Source organism: Ovis canadensis, chromosome 11 (genome assembly GCF_042477335.2).
Source record: "Ovis canadensis isolate MfBH-ARS-UI-01 breed Bighorn chromosome 11, ARS-UI_OviCan_v2, whole genome shotgun sequence".
Classification (NCBI taxonomy): domain Eukaryota; kingdom Metazoa; phylum Chordata; class Mammalia; order Artiodactyla; family Bovidae; genus Ovis; species Ovis canadensis.
Window position 1 is genome coordinate 10783670 of NC_091255.1, and position 22481 is coordinate 10806150.

Genomic DNA, 22481 nt, shown 5'->3' on the forward strand with positions numbered 1-22481 from the left:
AATCCTTTCCCTGATGCTGGGAAAGATTGAGGGTGGAAGAAGAAGAGGGTGTCAGAGGATGAGATGGATGGATAGCATCACCAATGCAATGGACATAAATTTTGGCAAACTTCAGGAGATAGTGAGGGACAGAGAGGTCTGGCATTTGGCAGTCCATGGTATCTCATAGAGTTGAACACAACCTGGGTGGCTGAATAAAAAAAGTTTTGGTTTTTAATTGCTAATATAAATTGAGATTTTTTTTCTTTTTGTTATATATTCTTCTAAAGAATTATTTCTAATATTTGTCTATTAAGGTACTCTATGTATAATGTAATTTAACCACTTCCTTCTAATTAGTTATTGTGACAACTAATATTTCATGAAATATAATGAAATTAAAACTGTAGTAAACAAGTTTTTGATAAATGATAGACGAGGAATTCATTGCCAAAACTGTTGAAGTCCTGTTTTGAAAGACTTGTGACATATTTTGTCAAATACACAATATCTTCCAGACCTTATAAAGTAATGTTCATTGCATGTGTGTGTTAGCCTATATAGCCTTTCCAGTACTAGATACTTTCATTAAAATAGCTTTGAAAAAGGTGACAGCTGAAAATTCTACTTAATGTCTGAATACATTATATTCACTTAACATTGAACCTGATTATTATGTGCATATGTATATAAAATCACATCTAATCCCTTGACAAACAGTTAAAAAAAAGGAAGAGACATCACTTTTCCAATAAAGGGCCATACAGTCAAAGCTATGGTCTTTCCAGGAGTTATGTAGAAATGTAAGAGTTGGGCCATAAAAAAAGCTGAGCACTAAAGAATTTAGGCTTTTGATGCTGGAGAAGATTTTTGAGAGTCCCTTGAACAGCGAGGAGATACAATCCATGCATCCTTTTTTTTTTTTTTCACATATACTGCTTCAAAAAGCCGCTGCTACCCCACGTTCAAGGTCAGGAGCAGAGGCCATGTGGAGATACCCCACGTGCAAGGTAAGAGAACCCCAGAAAGACAGTAGGCACTGAGAGAGGGCATCAGAGGGCAGACAGACTGAAACCACAATCATAGAAACCTAACAACAACAACAAAAACAATCTGATCATATGGACCACAACCTTGTTTAACTCAATGAAATTAAGGCATGCCATGTAGGGCCACCCAAGAGGGACAGGTGATGGTGGAGAGTTCTGAGAAAGTGTGATCAACTGGAGTAAAGAATGACAAACCACTTCAGTATTCTTGCCTTGAGAACCCCATAAACAGTATGAAAAAGCAAAAAGATAGGACATTGAAAGATGAACTTCCCAGGTCAGTAGGTGCCCAATATGTTACTGGAGATCAATAGAGAAATAACTTCAGAAAGAGTGAAAGGACAGAGCCAAAGAAAAAACAACGCCCAGTTGTGGATGTGACTGGTAATGGATGCAAGGTTCAATGCTGTAAAGAACAATATTGCATAGGAATCTGGAATGTTAGGTCCATGAATCAAGGCAAATTGGAAATGGTCAAACAGGAGATGGCAAGAGTGAATGTCAAAATTGTAGGAATCAGCAAACTAAAATGGACAGGAATTTAACTCAGATGACCATTATATCTACTATTGTGAGAAAGAATCCTTTAGAAGAAATGGAGTAGCCATCACAGTCAACAAAAGAGTCCAAAATTCAGTACTTGGATGCAATCTCAAAAAAGACAGAATGATTTCTGGTCATTTCCAAGGCAAAACATGCAATATCACAGTAATCTAAGTCTATGCCCTGACCAGTAATGATGAAGAAGCTGAAATTGAACAGTTCTATGAAGACCTACAAGACCTTTTAGAAATAATATCCAAAAAAGATTTCCTTTTCATTATATGGGACTAGAAAGAAAAAAGGAACTCAAGAAACCCCTGGGAATAACAGGCAGATTTGCCTTGGGGACAGAATAAAGCAGGGCAAAGGCTCATGGAGTTTTGCCAAGAGAACACACTGGTCATAGCAAACACCTTCTTCCACCACAAGAGAAGACTGTACAGATGGACATCACCAGATGGCCAACACTAAAATCAGATAGATTACATTTTTTGCAGCCAAAGTTGGAGAAGCTGTATACAGTCAGCACAAACAAGACCAGGAGATGACTGTGGCTCAGATCATGAACTCCTTATTACCAAATTCAGACTTAAATTGAAGAAAGTGGGGAAAACCATTAGACGATTCAGGTATGACCTAAATTAAATCCCTTACGATTATACAGTGGAAGTGAGAAATATCTTTAAGGGACTAGATCTGAGAGACAGAGTGCCTGGTGAACTATGGACAAAGGTTTGGGACATTATATAGGTGACAGGAAGGAAGACCATCCCCAAGAAAAATAAATACAAAATAGTAAAATGCTATCTGAGGAGGCCTTACAAATAGCTGTGAAAGAAGAGCAGCCAAAATCATTGGAGAAAAGGAAAGATATACCCATTTGAATGAACAGTTCCAAAGAATAGCAAGGAGAGATAAGAAAGCCTTTCTCAGTGATCAATGCAAAGAAATAGAGGAAAACAATAGAATGGGGAAGGCTAGAGATCTGTTCAAGAACATTAGTGATACCAAGGGAATACTTCTTACAAAGATGTGCTCAATTAAGGACAGAAATGGTATAGACCTAACAGAAGCAGAAGATATTAAGAAGAGGTGGCAAGAATACACAGAAGAACTATAGAAAAAAAAGACCTTTATGACCCAGATAATCACGATGGTGTGATAACTCACCTAGAGCCAGACATCCTGGAATGTGAAGTCAAGTGGGCCTTAGGAAGCATCACCACAAACAAAGCTAGAGGAGGTGATGGAATTCCAGTGGAGCTATTCCAAATCCTAAAAGATGATGCTGTGAAAGTGCTACACTAAATATGCCAACAAATTTGGAAAACTCAGCAGTGGCCACAGGACTGGAAAAGGTCAGTTTTCATTTCGATCCCAAAGAAAGGCAATGCCAAAGAATGCTCAAAGTACTGCACAATTGCACTCATCTCACACGATAGCAAAGCAGTGATCAAAACTCTCCAAGCGAGGTGTCAATTATACATGAATCATGAACTTCCAATTATGCAATCTGGTTTTAGAAAAGGCAGAGGAACCAGAGATCAAATTGCCAAGCATCTGCTGAATTATCAAAAAAGCAAGAGAGTTACAGGAAAACATCTATTTCTGCTTTATTGACTATGCCAAAGCCTTTGACTGTGTGGATCACAATAAACTGTGGAAAATTCTGAAAGAGATGGGAATCCCAGACCACCTGACCTGCCTCTTGAGAAACCTGTATGCAGGTCAGGAAGCAACAGTTCAAACTGGACATGGAACAACAGACTGGTTCCAACTTGGAAAAGGAATACTTCAAGGCTGTATATTGTCACCAGGCTTATTTAACTTATATGCAAAGTACATAATGAGAAACACTGGGCTGGATTAAACACAAGCTGGAATCAAGCTCGCCAGGAGAGATACAAAAACCTCAGATATGCAGATGACATCACACTTATGCCAGAAAGTGAAGAACTAAAGAGCTTCTTGATGAAAGTGAAAGAGGAGAGTTAAAAAGTTGGCTTAAAGCTCAACATTCAGAAAACTAAGATCATGGCATCTGGTCCCATCACTTCATGAAAAATAGATAGGGAAACAATGGAAACAGCGGCTGACTTTTTTTTTTTTTAAATTCCAAAATCACTGCAGATTGTGACTGCAGCCATGAAAATAAAGACATTTACTCCTTGGGAGGAAAGTTGTGACCAACTTAGACAGCAGATTAAAAAGCAGAGAGATTACTTTGCCAACAATGGTCCATCTAGTCAAGGCTATGATTTTTCCAGTAGTCATGTATGCATGTGAGAAATGGACTATAAAGAAAGCTGAGCATCAAAGAATTGATTCTATTGAACTGTGTTGCTGGGGAAGACTCTTGAGAATCTCTTAGACTGCAAGGAGATCCAATCCATTCAATCCCAAAGGAGATCAGTCCTGGGTGTTCATTTTAATGACTCATGTTCAAACTGAAACTGCAATATTCTAGCCACCTCATGTGAAGAGCTGACTCATTTGAAAAGACCCAAATGCTAGGGATGATTGTGGGTAGGAGGAGAAGGGGACAACAGAGGATGAGATGGTTAGATGGCATCACCGACTCAATGGACATGAATTTGGGTTACCTCTGGAAGTTGGTGATGGACAGGGAGGCCTGGCGTGCTGCAGTCCATGAGGTTTCAAAGAGTCGGACATGACTGAGCGACTGAACTGAACTGAAAAAGCTGCTCATATATTAGAACAAATGCTCCTTGGATTGTCTTTATAATGCAAAATGACTTTATTTTTAAATTTACTTTTCTGTATTAATGCATAACTTTTTTCCTTGTTTTAACTCATTTTTTAAAATTATAATACATAAATATGCAGAAACACACTTACATACACAGAAAATAAACAATATTGCAATTTAATGTCTATGTTATTATCTGAGAGTTGTCCATAACATTCCTTATTATTATTTTTTGTCTGTAAAATATGTAGTGATGTCACCTCAATTATTTCCATAATTGATAACTTGTGTTTCTCTCTTTATTTTTTTACCTGGTATATTTGTCTTTGATGTTTCATCAATTTTATTGATCTTATCAAAGATTTAGGTTTGGTTTCAAAAAGCAAGCGCTAGAGGAAATATTAATGGATAGATAATAAATGTAATATAATACCAGACCACCTGACCTGCCTCTTGAGAAACCTGTATGCAAGTCAGGAAGCAACAGTTAGAACTGGGCATGGCACAACAGACTAGTTTCAGATAGGAAAAGGAGTACGTCAAGGCTGTATATTATCACCCTGCTTATTTCACTTCTATGCAGAGTACATCATGAGAAATGCTGGACTGGAAGAAACACAAGCTAGAATCAAGATTGCCGGGAGAAATATCAATAACCTCAGATATGCAGATGACACCACCCTTATGGCAGAAAGTGAAGAGGAACTAAAAAGCTTCTTGATGAAAGTGAAAGAGGAGAGTGACAAAGTTGCCTTAAAGCTCAACATTCAGAAAACGAATATCACGGCATTAGGTCCCATCACTTAATGGGAAATAGATGGGGAAACAGTGTCAGACTTTATTTTGGGGGGCTCCAAAATCACTGCAGATGGTGATTGCAGCCATGAAATTAAAAGACGCTTACTCCTTGGAAGAAAAGTTATGACCAACCTAGAAAGCATATTCAAAAGCAGAGACATTACTTTGCCGACTAAGGTCTGTCTAGTCAAGACACTGGTTTCTCCTGTGGTCATGTATGGATGTGAGATTTGGACTGTGAAGAAGGCTGAGCACTGTAGAATTGATGCTTTTGAACTGTGGTGTTGGAGAAGACTCTTGAGAGTCCCTTGGACTGCAAGGGGATCCAACCAGTCCATTCTGTAGGAGATCAGCCCTGGGATTTCTTTGGAAGGAATGATGCTAAAGCTGAAACTCCAGTACTTTGGCCACCTCATGTGAAAAGTTGACTTATTGGGAAAGACTGTGATGCTGGGAGGGATTAGGGGCAGGAAGATAAGGGGACGACAGAGGATGAGATGGCTGGATGGCATCACTGACTAGATGGACGTGAATCTGGGTGAACTCCTGGAGATGGTGGTGGACAGGGAGGCCTGGTGCTGCGATTCGTGGGGTCGCAAGGAGTCAGACATAACTGAGCTTAACTGAAGCACACACACACACACAACTGCACGACATACAAAATAATAGCACATTTCTATAAAAAATTATGTAGGTTTATTTATTTCTAAGAGTTTTATTGTACCATAATTCATGTACCATACCACAGAATGCATCCATTCAAAGTGTACAATTCAATGTTTTTTGTTTGTTTGTTTTTTATTTCACAGATATATGTAATCATCACCACAATCAATTTTGTTTTCTTTTGTATTTTTTTAAATTAAAGTATAGGTGTTTTACACTGCTGTATCAGTTTCCGTTATACAGCAAAATAAATCAACTATATATATACATTTATCCCCTCTTTTCTTAAATTTCCTTCCCATTTTCACCACAAAACACTGAGTTCCCTGTCCTATAAAGAAAGTTCCCATTAGTTATCTATTTTATACATGAAAGTGAAAGTGAGAGTGTTTTTTGTTCTGTTGTGTCTGACTCTTTGTGACCCCATGGACTGTAGCCTGTCAGGCTCCTCTGTCTCAGAATTCTTCAGGCAAGAATACTAGAATGAGTTGCCATTTATTTCTCCAGGGAATATTCCAAACCCAGGGATCAAACCTGGGACTCCAGCATTGCAGGCAGATTCTTTACCATTTGAGCCACTAGAGCAGCCCATTTTATACATAATACTGCCTATATGTCAACTCAAATCTCCTGATTTCTCCCTTTCCCTCTTAACCATATATTTGTTCTGTATACATCTCTATTTCTATTTTGCAAGTAAAATCACCTATACAATTTTTTCTAGATTCCACATATATGTTTTAATATATGCCATATTTGTTTTTTTCTCTATTTGGATTCACTTTATATGTCAGTCTCTAGGTCCATCCACATCTCTGCTAAAGACACAATGTTTATTGCCTTTAATGCTGAGTAATATTCCATTGTATATATGTACTACATCTTCTGTATCCATTCTTCTTTTGATAGACATTTAGGTTGCTTCCATGTTCTGGTTATTGTGAATATTACTTCCATGAACAGTTGGCTGCATGCAGCTTTTTAAATTATAATTTTCTCTGAGTATATGTCCAGGAGCGGGATTGCTGTGTTATATGGTAGCTCTATTTTTAGCTTTTTAAGGCACAGCCACACTGTTCTCCATAGTGGCTGTATCAATTTACATTCCCATCAAAGGTGTAAGATAATTCCATTTTCTCCCCACCCTCTCTAGCATTTATTGTTTGTTAGATATTTTGATGATGGCCATTCTGAGAATGTAACTTTATACCTTATTGTAACTTTGATTTGAATTTCTCAAATAATTGGAAATGTTGATATTTCTTCATATGTTTGATGGCCATCTGTATGTCTGCTTTAGTGAAATATCTCTTTAGGTCTTCACCCTTTGTTTGATTCGGTTGCTCTTTTTGATATTGAGCTGCATGCATTTTGGAGATTAATCTCTTGTCAATTGCTTTGTTTTCAAATATTTTCTCCCATTCTGAAGGTTGTTTTTTAATCTTGTTTGTGGATTTATTTGGTGTGCAAAAGCTATTCAGTTTAATTAGGTCTCATTTGTCTATTTTTTCAATTTTTATTTTTACTTTATTTTACTTTACAATACTGTATTGGTTTTGCCATACATTGACATGAATCCACCATGGGTGTACATGTGATCCCAAACATGAACCCCCCTCCCACCTCCCTCCCAACAACATCCCTCTGGGTCATCCCCGTGCACCAGCACCAAGCATGCTGTATCCTGAATCGGACATAGACTGGTGATTTTACTTTCATTACTTTAGGAAGTGAATCAAAAAAGTCTTTGTGTTGTGTATGTCAGAGTGTTTTACCTATGCTTTTCTCTAAAAGTTTTATAGTGTCCTGATTTACATTTAGACATTTAATTAATTGTGTGTGTGTGTGTGTATGTGTGTGTGGTGTTATGGAGTGTTCTAATTTTGTTATTTTATATGTAGCTGTCCAGTTTTCACAACACATTTGTTGAAGAGGTTGTCTTTTCTCCCTTTCTCCTTTCTCATTGATTAGGTGACCTTGGGTGGGTGGGTTTGTTTATGGACTTTCTGTCCTATGCTGTTAATCTGTTGTTGTTGTTGTTGTTGTTTTCTCTCTCTCCCTCTCTTTTTCTATTTTTGTGCTAGTACCATACAGTCTCACTTACTGCAGCTTTGTAGTATCATCTGAAATCAAGGAGCCTGATTCATCCAGCCTGTGCCTTTCTTTCTCAAGATAGTTTTGGCTATTTGGGGTCTTTTGTGTTTCCATACAAATTGTAAATTGTTTTATTCTAATTCTGTGAAAAAATGTCATTGCTAATTTGATAGGATTGCATTAAAACTATGGGTTGCTTTGGATATTATAGTCATTTCACATCATTGATCCTTCTAATCCCAGGATATGATATATCATTTCGTCTGTATCATCTTTGATTAATTTCATCACTATCTTATAGCTTTCTTTCAACTGGTATCTTGCCTTGTTTTTAAAAGAAATGACTGATGGAAAAGCAAGGCAGGGGTAGCAGGCGTGTGAGTATTGACCACAAGGGTGGTGGAGACAAAGCAGGCCACAAGAAGGAGCACAGGCAGTCCAGTTGAGCCATGAATGTCACTGCTGGGAAGATCACTGGGAGCTGGGTAGCCAGTCAGTAGCTCTGCATCTTGGAAGAAACATAATCTTGCTCAAGAGTGTGGGGTCATCCTACCTATGTCTGTAGAAGAATATCAAGTAGAGCAGCTATATTCCATGGCTGGGGCCAGTGGAAATGAAATGGGTGATGGTGAAAATGTGAAGGTCTTGGCAAACACCACCTATGAAAAGAACAGTGAGAAAGGCCACTACACACACACACACACACACACACAATGTCTACCACTTACAGAGAAAATTGTCCATATTTGTTCAAATGCTGGTCCAAGAAGGAACCCTGAATATATTTGAAAAAGCATGGCATGATAACTCTTATTGCAGACCTGTTAATATAAGTGAGTACATGAAAGAAGGCTTTTTGATTAAAATTGAAACCTGGCAAAAACCAGATCTTGGCACCCAGGAGAATGTACATTAACTGGAGACTCAGGCATGGAAACATGTGGAAGCCATTATATAGACATTGTAGATAGAAAAAAAGTACTTAGTAAACATTACAAAGCAGAAGAAGACTCAGAATAATTTAAATATTTCAAAACAGGCCAGGGACTATTGAGTCCTAATTGGAAGCAAGAACTTATAAATCAGAGAGATATTCCATACTTGTGTGCATACAAACTGGACATTGTAAAGTTCAAGTGGTGGGTGATGCTTGCAGAATAAAGTGGAAAAACTTAATAAAAAGCAAACATGGCATCTGTTTACAACAAACAGACATCTGTTTGGTCTGCTCAATAAGTGGGTTGACCTGACTGTGGACAACATTCAAATGATGGAAGAAAGGAAGAGACAGCTAGGTGAGATGAGAGAGAACGATCCAGTGAAAGGAATGATGGCAGATGACTAAATCCATCCCTCCTATTTCTGTACCTTTTGCAAGACAGAGGTTAACAGGAAGGCACAGCAGCTCCACCCTCCCAAATGACAGAGCATGCAGAATCAGCCTTTCTGTGCCCATCCTCCAGGCAACTTTAAATCCCTTACTGTAGCTAATTCCAAATGCCACTTAATATTGTGAACAACTAAGCCATCTAGTATTATGAAACCCCTGTCTGAAAGCCTGAACTTCTGAGATACATGCCTACATTAACAGTTCCTCCCTTTTCAACCACCGTGTTCTCAACACATGTATGTGTCCACCTCTTTATTTCCAAGTGACATATTTATTTAATGTGATGACTTTTTAAAATTAATTTAATTGGCCAATAAGTATTTTACAGCTTTGGGATGGTTTTTGCCATGAATCAGCCACAGGTACACATATGTTCCCTCATCCTGAAACCCCCTCCCACCTCCCTCCCAATCCTATCCCTCTGGGTTGCCTCAGAGCACTAGCTTTGGGGACCCTGCTTCATGCATCGAACTTGCACTGGCCATCTGTTTTACATATGATAATATACATGTTTCAATGTTTTTCTCTCAAGTCATCCCACCCTCACCTTACCCCGCTGAGTTCAAAATATGTTTTTATTGTATGTGTCTTTTTTGGTGCCCTGCATTTAGAATCATTGCCACCATCATTCTAAATTACATATATATGTGTTCATATACAGTATTTGTCTTTCTCTTTCTGACTTACTTCACTCTGTGTAATAGGCTCCAGTTTCATCCCCTTTATTAGAACTGACTCAAGTGCATTCCTTTTATAGCTGAGTAATATTCATTTTGTACGTGAATCACAACTTCTTTGCCCATTCATCTCCTGATGGACATCTAGGTTTCTTCCATATCCTCGCTATTGTAAACAGTGATACAATGAACATTGGGGTACAAGTGTCTCTTTCAATTATGGTTTCTTTGGAATATAAGCCCAGCAGTGGGATTTCTTAGCTGAATGGCAGTTCTATTCCCAATTTTTTCAGGGAATTTTTTCAGGGAAACAGTATTCCACACTGTTTTCCATAGTGGCTGTTCCAGTTTGCATTCCCACCAACAGCATAAGAAGGTTCCCTTTTCTTCTCATGCTCTCCAGCATTTATTATTCACAGAATTTTTGATGATGGCCACTCTGACAGGCATATGCTGATAACTCAAAGTGGTTTTGATTTGCATTTATCTAATAATGAGTCATGTTGAGCAACTTTTCATGTGTTTTTTTTGGCATCTGTACGTCTTCTTTGGAGAAATGTCCGTTTAGGTCTTTTCCCCACTTTTTGATTGGGTTGTTCATTTTTCTGGTATTGAGCTGCATGAGCTGCTTGTGTATTTTGGAGGTTAATTCCTTGTCAATTGTTTTGTTTGCTATTTTTTCTCCCATTCTGTGGGGTGTCTTTTCACTTTGTTTATAGTTTCTTTCATTGTGCAGAAGCTTTTAAATTTAATCAGGTCCCATTTGTTTATTTTTGTTTTTATTTCCATTACTCTGGGAGGTGGGTCATAGAGGATCTTGGTTCATTTACATCAGAAAGTGTTTTGCCTATGTTTTCCTCTAAGAGTTTTACAGTATTTGGATTTAAATTTAGCTCTTTAATCCATTTTCAGTTTATTTTTGTGCATGGAATTATAAAGTGTTCTAGTTTCATTCTTTCATATGGAGTTGACCATTTTTCCTGGTACCACATGCTGAAGAGACTGTCTTATCCACTGTATATTTTTGCCTGCTTTGTCAAAGATAAGGAGTCCACTGGTGTGTGGATTTATTACTGGACTTTATATTTTGTTCCACTGATCTATCTTTTTGTTTTTGTACCAGTACCATATTGTCTTAATGACTGTAACTTTATAGTGTAGTCTGAAGTCAAGAAGGTGGATTCTTCCACTTCTATTCTTCTTTCTCAATATTGCTTTGACTATTTGGGATCTTTTGTGTTTCCATACAAATTGTGATTTTTTTTTCTAGTTCTGTGAAAAATATCATTGTTAATTTAATAGAGACTGTGTTGAATCACAGAGAAGGCAATGGCACCCCACTCCAGTATTCTTGCCTGGAAAATCCCATGGATGGAGGAGCCTGGTAGGCTGTAGTCCATGGGGTCACGAAGAGTCCAACATGACTGAACAACTTCACTTTTACTTTCCACTTTCATGCATTGGAGAAGGAAATGGCAACCCACTCCAGTGTTCTTGCCTGGAGAATCCCAGGGAAGGGGGAGCCTGGTGGGCTGCCGTATATGTGGTCACAGAGTCAGACGCGACTGAAGTGACTTAGCAGCAGCAGCAGCAGTAGTGTTGAATCAAAAGATTGTTTTGGGCAGCATACTTGTTTTCACTACATAGATTATTCCAATCCAAGGACACAGTATATTTCTCCATTTGTGTCATCTTTGATTTCTTTTATCAGTGTTTTACAATTTTATATATATATATATATATATATATATATATATATATATATATATATGTAAAATATAGGTATTTTGTTTCTGTAGGTAAATTTATCCCCAAGTATTTTATTCTTATTATTGCTATGGTAAATGGGAATATTTCTTTAATTTCTCTTCCTGATTTTTCACTGTTAGTATATAGGAATGCAAGGGATTTATTTGTATTAATTTTATATCCTGAGATTTTACTGCATTCATTGATTAGCTCTAGTAATTTTCTGGTGGTATCTTTAGCATGTTCTATGTAGAAGAACATGTCATCTGCAAAAGTGAGAGTTTTACTTCTTTTCCAATCTGAGTTCTTTTATTTCTTTTTCTTCTCTGATTGCTGTGGCTAGGACTTTTAAAAATATGTTGAATAATAGTGGTGAGAGTGGACACCCTTGTCTTATTGTTGATTTTAGAAGAAATGCTTTGTTTTTCGCCATTGAGGATGATATTTGTTGTGCATTTGTTGTATATGGCTTTTATTATATTGATATATGTTCTTTATATGCCTACTTACTGGAGAACTTTTATCAAAAATGATGTTGAATTTTATTAAAGGCTCTCTTTTCATCTATTGAAATAATCATGAGGTTTCCCCTATCAATTTATTAATATGGTACATCATATGGATTGTTTTGCAAATTTTGAGAATCACTGCATCCCTGAAAAAGTCCACTTGCTTATGATGCATAACATTTTTAATATGTCGTTGGCTTCTGTTTGCTAGAAATTTTGTTGATGATGTGTGCTGTTAGAGTGATGTTAGAGTGCAGTTTTCTTTCTTTTGTAGCATCTTTGTCTGGTTTTGGTATCACTATGACTGAGAATGAGTTTGGGAGTGTTTTTTTATCCTCTGCAATTTCCTGAAACAGCTTGAGTAGGATATGTGTTAACTATTCTCTAAATTTTGGGTAGAATTTCCTGTGAAGCAATCTGGTCCTGGCCTTTTGTTTGTTGGAGATTTGTTATTACTGTTTCAATTTCCATGCTTGAGATTGATCTGTTCAAATTTTCTATTTCTTTGTGGTTCAGTTTTGGAAGGTTACACTTTTCTAAGAATTTGCCTATTTCCTCCAAGTTGTCCATTTTATTGCCATATAGTTGCTCACAGTAGTCCCTTAAGATCATTTGCATTTATGTGTTATCTGTTGTAATTTCTCCATTTCTATTTTTATTTATTTATTTATTTTAATTTTTATTTTTATTTTACCTTACAATATGTATTGGTTTTGCCATACATTGACATGAATCCACCACGGGTGTACATGCGATCCCAAACATGAACCCCCCCTCCCACCTCCCTCCCCATACCATCCCTCTGGGTCATCCCCTTGCACCAGCCCCAAGCATGCTGTATCCTGCATCGGACATAGACTGGTGATTCGATTCTTACATGATAGTATACATGTTAGAATGCCATTCTCCCAAATCATCCTACCCTCTCCCTCTCCCTCTGAGTCCAAAAGACCACTATACACATCTGTGTCTTTTTTGCTGTTTTGCATACAGGGTCATCATTGCCATCTTTCTAAATTCCATATATATGTGTTTGTATACTGTATTGGTGTTTTTCTTTCTGGCTTACTTCACTGTGTATAATCGGCTCCAGTTTCATCTATCTCATCAGAACTGATTCAAATGCATTCTTTTTAAAGGCTGAGTAATACTCCATTGTTTATATGTACCACAGCTTTCTTATCCTTTTTTTTTTTTTTAGTTTTTTATTTTTTAAATTTTAAAATCTTTAATTCTTACATGCATTCCCAAACATGAACCCCCCTCCCACCTCCCTCCCCAGAACATCTCTCTGGGTCATCCCCATGCACCAGCCCCAAGCATGCTGCATCCTGCGTCAGACATAGGCTGGCGATTCAATTCACATGATAGTATACATGTTAGAATGTCATTCTCCCAAATCATCCCACCCTCTCCCTCTCCCTCTGAGTCCAAAAGTCCGTTATACACATCTGTGTCTCTTTCCCTGTCTTGCATACAGGGTCGTCATTGCCATCTTCCTAAATTCCATATATATGTGTTAGTATACCGTATTGGTGTTTTTCTTTCTGGCTTACTTCACTCTGTATAATCGGCTCCAGTTTCATCCATCTCATCAGAACTGATTCAAATGAATTCTTTTTAACGGCTGAGTAATACTCCATTGTGTATATGTACCACAGCTTTCTTATCCATTCATCTGCTGATGGACATCTAGGTTGTTTCCATGTCCTGGCTATTATAAACAGTGCTGCGATGAACATTGGGGTACATGTGTCTCTTTCAATTCTGGTTTCCTCGGTGTGTATGCCCAGAAGTGGGATTGCTGGGTCATAAGGTAGTTCTATTTGCAATTTTTTAAGGAATCTCCACACTGTTCTCCATAGTGGCTGTACTAGTTTGCATTCCCACCAACAGTGTAGGAGGGTTCCCTTTTCTCCACACCCTCTCCAGCTGCTGATGGACATCTAGGTTGTTTCCATGTCCTGGCTATTATAAGCAGTGTTGCGATGAACATTGGGGTACATGTGTCTCAATTCTGGTTTCCTCGGTGTGCATGCCCAGCAGTGGGATTGCTGGGTCATATGGCAGTTCTATTTGCAAATTTTTAAGGAATCTCCACACTGTTCTCCATAGTGGCTGTACTAGTTTGCATTCCCACCAACAGTGTAGGAGGGTTCCCTTTTCTCCACACCCTCTCCAGCATTTATTGCTTGTAGATTTTTGGATAGCAGCCATTCTGACTGGTGTGAAGTGGTACCTCACTGTGGTTTTGATTTGCATTTCTCTAATAATGAATGATGTTGAGCATCTTTTCATGTGTTTGTTAGCCATCCGTATGTCTTCTTGGGAGAAATGTCTATTTAGTTCTTTGGCCCATTTTTTGATAGGGTCATTTATTTTTCTGGAATTGAGCTGCCTAAATTGCTTGTATATTTTTGAGATTAGTTGTTTGTCAGTTGTTTCATTTGCTATAATTTTCTCCCATTCAGAAGGCTGTCTTTTCATCTTGCTTATATTTTCCTTTGTTGTGCAGAATCTTTTAATTTTAATTAGATCCCATTTATTTATTTTTGCTTTTATTTCCAGAATTCTGGGAGGTGGGTCATAGAGAATCCTGCTGTGGTTTATGTCGGAGAGTGTTTTGCCTATGTTCTCCTCTAGGAGTTTTATAGTTTCTGGTCTTACATTTAGATCTTTAATCCATTTTGAGTTTATTTTCGTGTGCAGTGTTAGAAAGTGATCTAGTTTCTTTCTTTTACAAGTGGTTGACCAGTTTTCCCAGCACCATTTGTTAAAGAGATTTTCTTTTCTCCATTGTATATTCTTGCTTCCTTTGTCAAAGATAAGGTGTCCATATGTGTGTGGATTTATCTCTGGTCTTTCTATTTTGTTCCATTGATCTATATTTCTGTCTTTGTGCCAGTACCATACTGCCTTGAAGACTGTGGCTTTGTAGTAGAGCCTAAAGTCAGGCTGATTGATTCCTCCAGTTCCATTCTTCTTTCTCAAGATTGCTTTGGCTAGTGGAGGTTTTTTGTATTTCCATAAAAATCTTGAAATTGTTTATTCTAATTCTGTGAAAAATATTTCTGGTAGTTGGATAGGGATTGCATTGAATTTGTAAATTGCTTTTGGTAGTATACTCATTTTCACTATATTGATTCTTCCAATCCATAAACATGGTATATTTCTCCATCTATTAGTGTCCTCTTTGATTTCTTTCATCAGTGTTTTATAGTTTTCTATATATAGGTCTTTAGTTTCTTTAGGTAGATATATTCCTATTTTATTCTTTTCATTGCAATGGTCAATGGAATTATTTCCTTAATTTCTTTTTCTACATTCTCATTATTAGTGTATACGATGCAAGGGATTTCTGTGTGTTGATTTTATATCCTGCAACTTTATTATGTTCATTGATTAGTTCTACTAAATTTCTGATGAAGTCTTTAGGGTTTTCTATGTAGAGGATCATGTCATCTGCAAGCAGTGAGAGTTTTACTTCTGATTTTCCAATTTGGATTCCATTTATTTATTTATTTATTTATTTATTTATTTATTTATTTTCTGCTCTGATTGCTGTGACCAAAACTTCCAGAACTATGTTTAATAGTAGCAGTGAAAGTGGGCACCCTTGTCTTGTTCCTGACTTTAGGGGAAATGCTTTCAATTTTTCGCCATTGAGGATAATGTTTGTTGTGGGTTTGTCATATATAGTTTTTTTTATTATGTTGAGGTGTGTTCCTTCTATTCCTGCTTTCTGGAGAGTTTTTATCATAAATGGATGTTGAATTTTGTCAAAGGCCTTCTCTGCATCTATTGAGATAATCATATGGTTTTTATTTTTCAATTTGTTAATGTGGTGAATTACATTGATTGATTTGCGGATATTGAAGAATCCTTGCATCCCTAAGATAAAGCCCACTTGGTCATAGTGTATGATCTTTTTAATGTGTTGTTGGATTCTGATTGCTAGAATTTTGTTGAGGATTTTTGCATCTATGTTCATCAGTGATATTGGCCTGTAGTTGTCTTTTTTTGTAGTATCTTTGTTAGGTTTTGATATTAGGATGATGGTGGACTCATAGAATGAGTTTGGAAGTTTACCTTCCTTTGCAATTTTCTGGAAGAGTTTGAGTAGGATAGGTGTTAGCTCTCCTCTAAATTTTTGGTAGAATTCAGCTGTGAAGCCGTCTGGACCTTGGCTTTTGTTTGCTGGAAGATTTCTGATTACAGTTTCAATTTCCGTGCTTGTGATGAGTCTGTTAAGATTTCCTATTTCTTCCTGGTTCAGTTTTGGAAAGTTGTACTTTTCTAAGAATTTGTCCATTTCTCCCACGTTGTCCATTTTATTGGCATATAATTGCTGATAGTAGTCTCTTATGACCCTTTGTATTTCTGTGTTGTCTGTTGTGATCTCTCCATTTTCATTTCTAATTTTATTGATTTGATTTTATCCCTTTTTGTGTTTCCTGTCTAGAGAATATCCTTTAGCATTTGTTGGAGAGCTGGTTTGGTGGTGCTGAATTCTCTTAGCTTTTGCTTGTCTATAAAGCTTTTGATTTATCCTTCGTATTTGAATGAGATCCTTGCTGGGTACAGTAATCTGGGCTGTAAGTTATTTTCTTTCATCACTTTAAGTATGTCTTGCCATTCCCTCCTGGCCTGAAGAGTTTCTATTGAAAGATCAGCTGTTATCCTTATGAGAATCCCCTTGTGTGTTATTTGTTGTTCTTCCCTTGTTGCTTTTAATATTTGTTCTTTGTGTTTGATCTTTGTTAATTTGATTAATATGTGTCTTGGTGTGTTTCGCCTTGGGTTTATCCTATTTGGTACTCTCTGTGTTTCTTGGACTTGGGTGATTACTTCCTTCCCCATTTAAAGGAAGTTTTCAACTATTATCTCCTCAAGGATTTTCTCATGGTCTTTCTTTTTGTCTTCTTCTTCTGGGACTCCTATAATTCGAATGTTGGAGCGTTTCATATTGTCCTGGAGGTCTCTGAGATTGTCCTCATTTCTTTTAATTCGTTTTTCTTTTTTCCCCTCTGATTCATTTATTTCTACCATTCTATCTTCTATTTCACTAATCCTATCTTCTGTCTCTGTTATTCTACTATTTGTTGCCTCCAGTGTGTTTCTGATCTCATTTGTTGTGTTATTGTTTATATATTGACTCTTTTTTTATTTCTTCTAGTTCCTTGTTAAACCTTTCTTGCATCATCTCAATCCTCGTCTCTAGGCTATTTATCTGTGATTCCATTTTGATTTCAAGATGTTGGATCATTTTCACCATGAATATTCAGAATTCTTTCTCAGGTAGATTCCCTCTCTCTTCCTCTTTTGTTTGGTTTGTTGGGCATTTCTCCTGTTCCTTTACCTGCTGAGTATTCCTCTGTCTCTTCGTCTTGGTTATATTGCTGCATTTGGGGTGGCCTTTTTATATTCTGGTAACTGGTGGAGTTCTCTTTATTATGGAGCTTCCTCACTGTGGGTGGGGTTGTATCAGTGGTTTGTCAAAGTTTCCTGGTTAACGAGGTTTGTGTTGGAGTTCTGGTGGGTGGAGTTGGGTTTCTTCTCTCTGGAGTACAGTGGAGTGACCAGTAATGGGTTATGAGACGTCAATGGTTCTGGAGTAGCTTTGAGCTGCCTGTATATTGAAGCTCAGGGGTGTGTTCTTGGGTTGCTGGAAAATTTGCGTGGTATGTCTTGCTCTGAAACTTATTGGCCCTTGGGTGGAGCTTGGTTTCAGTGTAGGTATGGAGGTGTTTGATGAGCTCCTATTGCTTAATGATCCCTGAATTCAGGAGTTCTCTGATGTTCTCAGGCTTTGGACTTAAGCCTCCTGCTTCTGGTTTTCAGTTTTATTTTTACAGTAGCCTCTAGACTTCTGCATCTATAGAGCACCAATGATAAAACATCTAGGTTAAAGATGAAAAGTTTCTCCACATTGAGGGACACCCAGAGAGGTTCACTGAGTTACATGGAGAAGAGAAGATGGAGGGGGTAGTTAGCGGTGACTGGAATGAGATGCGGTGAGATCAAAAGAGGAGAGAACAAGCTAGCCAGTAGTCACTTCCTTATGTGTGCTTATAGTCTGGACCACTCAGAGGTATTTATGGAGTAATACAGGGAAGAGGAGAGGGAGGAAGTAGACAGAGGTGGCCAGGAGGATAAGAGTGAGGAATGAAAAGGAGAGAGACAAATCCTACCAGTAACCAGTTCCTTAGGTGTTCTCCACCATCTGGAACACACAGAGATTCACAGAGTTGGATAGAGAAGAGATGGGGGAGGAAAGAGACAGAAGCCACCTGGTGGAGAAAAAGGAGAGTCCAAAGGAGGAGAGAGTGGTCAAGCCAGTAGTCTTGCTCTCAGGTAAAATTGGGTAGTGAAGTTTGGGGTTTTAAATGTACAAAATTGACAACAGAAACCAAAAAGCAAAGATTAAAAATCTAAAGTAGAGGTTGAATTTTCAAAAATACAATATTAAAGAAAAGAAGCAGAAGGAGAAAAGAAAAAAAGAAAAAAAGAAAAAAAAGCCACAAGAATTATTAAAAAACACCAACAACAACCACACAAAGACTATATATGTTGTTTGCCTTAAAAAAATAGTCTTTTTTTTGAAAAGTAATAGTAGGTTATAGAAATAAAAATTAGAGGAGAAATAGAAGACTTAACAATTAAAAAAAAGTTAGAAAAAAAGAAAAAAAAAAGAGGGAAAAAAAAAGGAATGATTTTATAAATAGTAAAGATATAACTGGCCCTTCTCTGATGTTGTGGGCTGTGTGGGGTCACTTCCAAAGCGGTTCCCTCTGTTTAACTTCTTCTGTTTGCTGGTTTTTTAGGCTCACTAGTTCAGTCGCGCTGTGGGGAGCGGGGGGGGATGCTGCAAACAAATAGCACTGTCGTGTGCACACAGTGTCTCAGCCCTACTGGACCTGTCCATTCTCATGGCACACAAACCGCTCTGGTTCTACGATGCTCGGCCGGGAACCATCTGAGGCTGGCTCTAGGCTGCATGCACCTCCCCAGTCTAAGCCGCTCAGATTTGGCGCTCAGGTAGCCCTCAGAGGCACAGATTTGGTTGGGACTGCGTTTTTTGCCCTTCCGGGTCCGAGCAGCTCAGGAGTTTGGGGAGCATGGTAGCTGCAACTTGTCGCCTTTTCTGTCTCTGCTGCTCGGTTTTCTGGGTGTACCACTGGTGCCCCTTGTGAGGCAGATGGTGACTGTCCAGCACACCCAGAAGTCTTAGCAAAGAAGCCTGTTTGTAGTTTGGTAGGTAAAGTCTCTCCGGGTCTGCAATTGCCCCTTTCCAGCCCTTACGGCTATGGCTGCCTGTCCCCGGTGGGGGATGGTCTGCAGCCGGCTATTTCTGTTCCATTCTTTGTTCTGTGTGTGGTCCTGGTGGTGTCTTATGTTCGAGCTTTTCACGTGGTAGCTATCCCACAGTCTGGTTTGCTGTTGTTGAAGACAATGGTCTGCTTTTCTGGTTGCCTGATATCCTCTGCCACCATTCAGAAGTTGTTTTGTGGAGTTTGCTCAGCGTTGAAATGTTCTTTTGAGGAATTTTTGAGGGAGAAAGTGGTCTTCCCGTCCTATTCCTCTGCCATCTTAGGACCACCCCCTCTATTTTTAATTTTATTGATTTGTGGTGTTTTCTTTCCCCCTCCTTTTTTTTAACTTGATGGGTCTGGGTAGCTATTGGTCTATGTTGTTTATCTTCTCAAAGAACCAGCTTTTAGTTGTATTGACCATTGCCTTGGTCTTCATTTCTTTTTCATTTATTTTTGCACTCATGTTTATGGTTTCTTCCCTTGTACTAATTTTGTTGTTGTTGTTTTCTAATGTAAGGTTAAGTCTTTTATTTGATGTTTCTCTTCTTTCTTGACATAGAATTACATTGTTATGAACTTTCCTCTTTGCACTGCTTTTACTTAATCCAATAGGTTTTAGGTTGTTGTTTCTTATTATCATTGGTTTCTATGCATATTTAGACTTCCTTTTTTATTTCTTCAGTGATTTGTTGGTTATTGAGAAGCATGTTGCTTAGCCTTCATTTGTCTTTTTTATGGTTTATTTCCTGTTACTAAATATCTAATCTTACACCATTATAATCAGAAAAGATGCTTACAATGATTTCTTTTTTTTTTTTTTTTTTTTTACCAAGGCTGGATTTGTGGCCCAGGATTGGCCACATCCTGGAGAATGTACAGAGTGCACTTGAGAAGAAAAAATGTAAAATACATTGTTTTTGTATGAAATGCCTTGTAGATATCAATTAGGTTTAACTAGATCAATGTATCTTTTAAAGCTTATGTTTGCTTGTTAATTTTCTGTTTGGATATGTCCCATTGGTGTGAGTGGAGTGTTAAAATCCCCCACCATTATCATGTTACTGTCATTTTCCCCTTTAATAGTTGTTAGCATTTGCCTTATCTATTGAGGTACTCCTATATTGGGGATATATATATATACATATATATATATGTATATATATATATATTTATAATTGTTTATCTTCTTAGATTGATCCTTTGGTCATTATGTATTGTCCTTCTTTGTCTCTTATAGAAATCTTTATTTTAAGTCTATTTTATCTGAGATGAGAGTATTGCTATTCCCATTTTCTTCTATTTTCCATTTGTATGAAATACCTTTTTCCAGGCCCTTACTTTCAGTCTGAATGTGTCCCTTGGTTTGAGGTGGGTCTCTTGTAGGCAGCATAAATAAAGGTCTTGTTTTTGTATCCATTTGGTTAGTCTTTGTTTTTTGTTTGGATCATTTATGTTTAAGATAATTATTGGTAGGTATGATCCTGTTAACATTTATTGTTTTGGGTTAATTTTTATAAAACTTTTCTGTGTTTCATGTCTATAGAAGATCCTTTAGTGTTTCTTGAAGACCTGGTTTAGTGGAGCTGGATCCTATTAGCTTTTGCTTGTCTGTAAAGCTTTTGATTTCTCCTTTTAATCTGAATGAGATCCTTGCTGGATACAGTAATCTTGGTTTTAGGTTTTCTCCTTTCTTCCCTTTAACTATACACTGCCATTCCTTTCTGGCCTGCAGAGTTTCTGTTGAAAGATCAGCTGTTATCCTTATGGGGATTCACTTGTATTTTATTTGTTGCTTTTCACTTGCTGCTTTTAATATTTGTGTGTGTGTGTGTGTGTGTGTGTGTGTGTGTGTGTGTGTGTGTTCAGTTTCTGTTAGTTTGATTAACATGTGTCTTGGTTTGTTTCTCCTTGGGTTTTTCCTGTATGAGATTATCTGGGCTTCTTAGATTTGGGTGGTTACTTCCTTCACCATTTTAAGGAAATTTTTGACTATCTCCTCATGCTTTCTCATGCTCATTCTTTTTGTCTTCTTCTTCTGAAATGCCTATGATTTGAATGTTGGGGCACTTAATATTGTCCCAGAGGTTTCTTATGCTGCTCTTTTTTCTTTTTATTATTTTTTTCACTTTTCTTTTTATTATTATTTTTATTTTTTTTCAGTCTCCTCCATTTATTTCCATCTTCTATCTTCCAGCTCACTTATTTTTCTTCTACCTCAGTTACTCTACTTTTGATTCCCTCCAAAGGGTTTTTAATCTCAGTTATTGCATTGTTCATTACAGACTGATTTTTCTTTCTTTCTTCTATGTCCTTGTTGAACATTTGTTGCATCTTCTCAATCTTGTCTCTAGCCTATTCAGAGCCAGGAACACTCAAAGAGCTTCACAGAGTTATACAGATAAAGGAAGACAGAAGAGGGAGAGAGGCAACCAGGAGCAGAAAAGGGAGAGTCAGAAAGGAAGGGAGTGATTAAGCTGGTAATCAAACCACTAAGTGAAAATGGATACATAAAATCAGACTCAATGGTACAAAATTAAACACAAAAGATCAAAAATTAAAAATCTAGAATAAAAATTAGGCTCTCAAAAGTACAATATAAAAAATCAAATACACACAAAAAATACAGAATTTATTTTTTAAAAAAGGCTTTTTTTTTTAGAAAGGTAAAAGTAAGCTTTGAAAAATAAAAGTTAAATAAGTAATAAAGAACCATATTAGGATAATAGGAGTGGAAAAAAGAAGAGGGGAAGAAAGGAAAGACACAGAGAAAAGAACAAATAAGAAAAATCAAAGGAATTTTTTAAAATTTTTACATTAAAAAATTAAACAATAATAATAATAAATACAAATATATCTATGAATTTCTCTGGAGCAACTGTGGGCCCTGTGGTACCAGTTCAGTGTCAGATATTCCCCTGTTCTGGCTTGTACTTGTTCTCAAAGTCTGCAGTTGCCCCTCAAATGCACAGTCTCAGCCTAACTGCAGGATTGTATTTTGTTGGAC

At 37.4% G+C, this 22481-nt stretch overlaps 1 pseudogene; it reads left to right on the forward strand.

The window, feature by feature from the left end:
* The first annotated feature begins 965 nt into the window (after nt 1–965).
* LOC138414793 (phosphatidylinositol transfer protein alpha isoform pseudogene) lies at nt 966–9184 on the forward strand (annotated as a pseudogene).
* Nucleotides 9185–22481: the final 13297 nt, after the last annotated feature.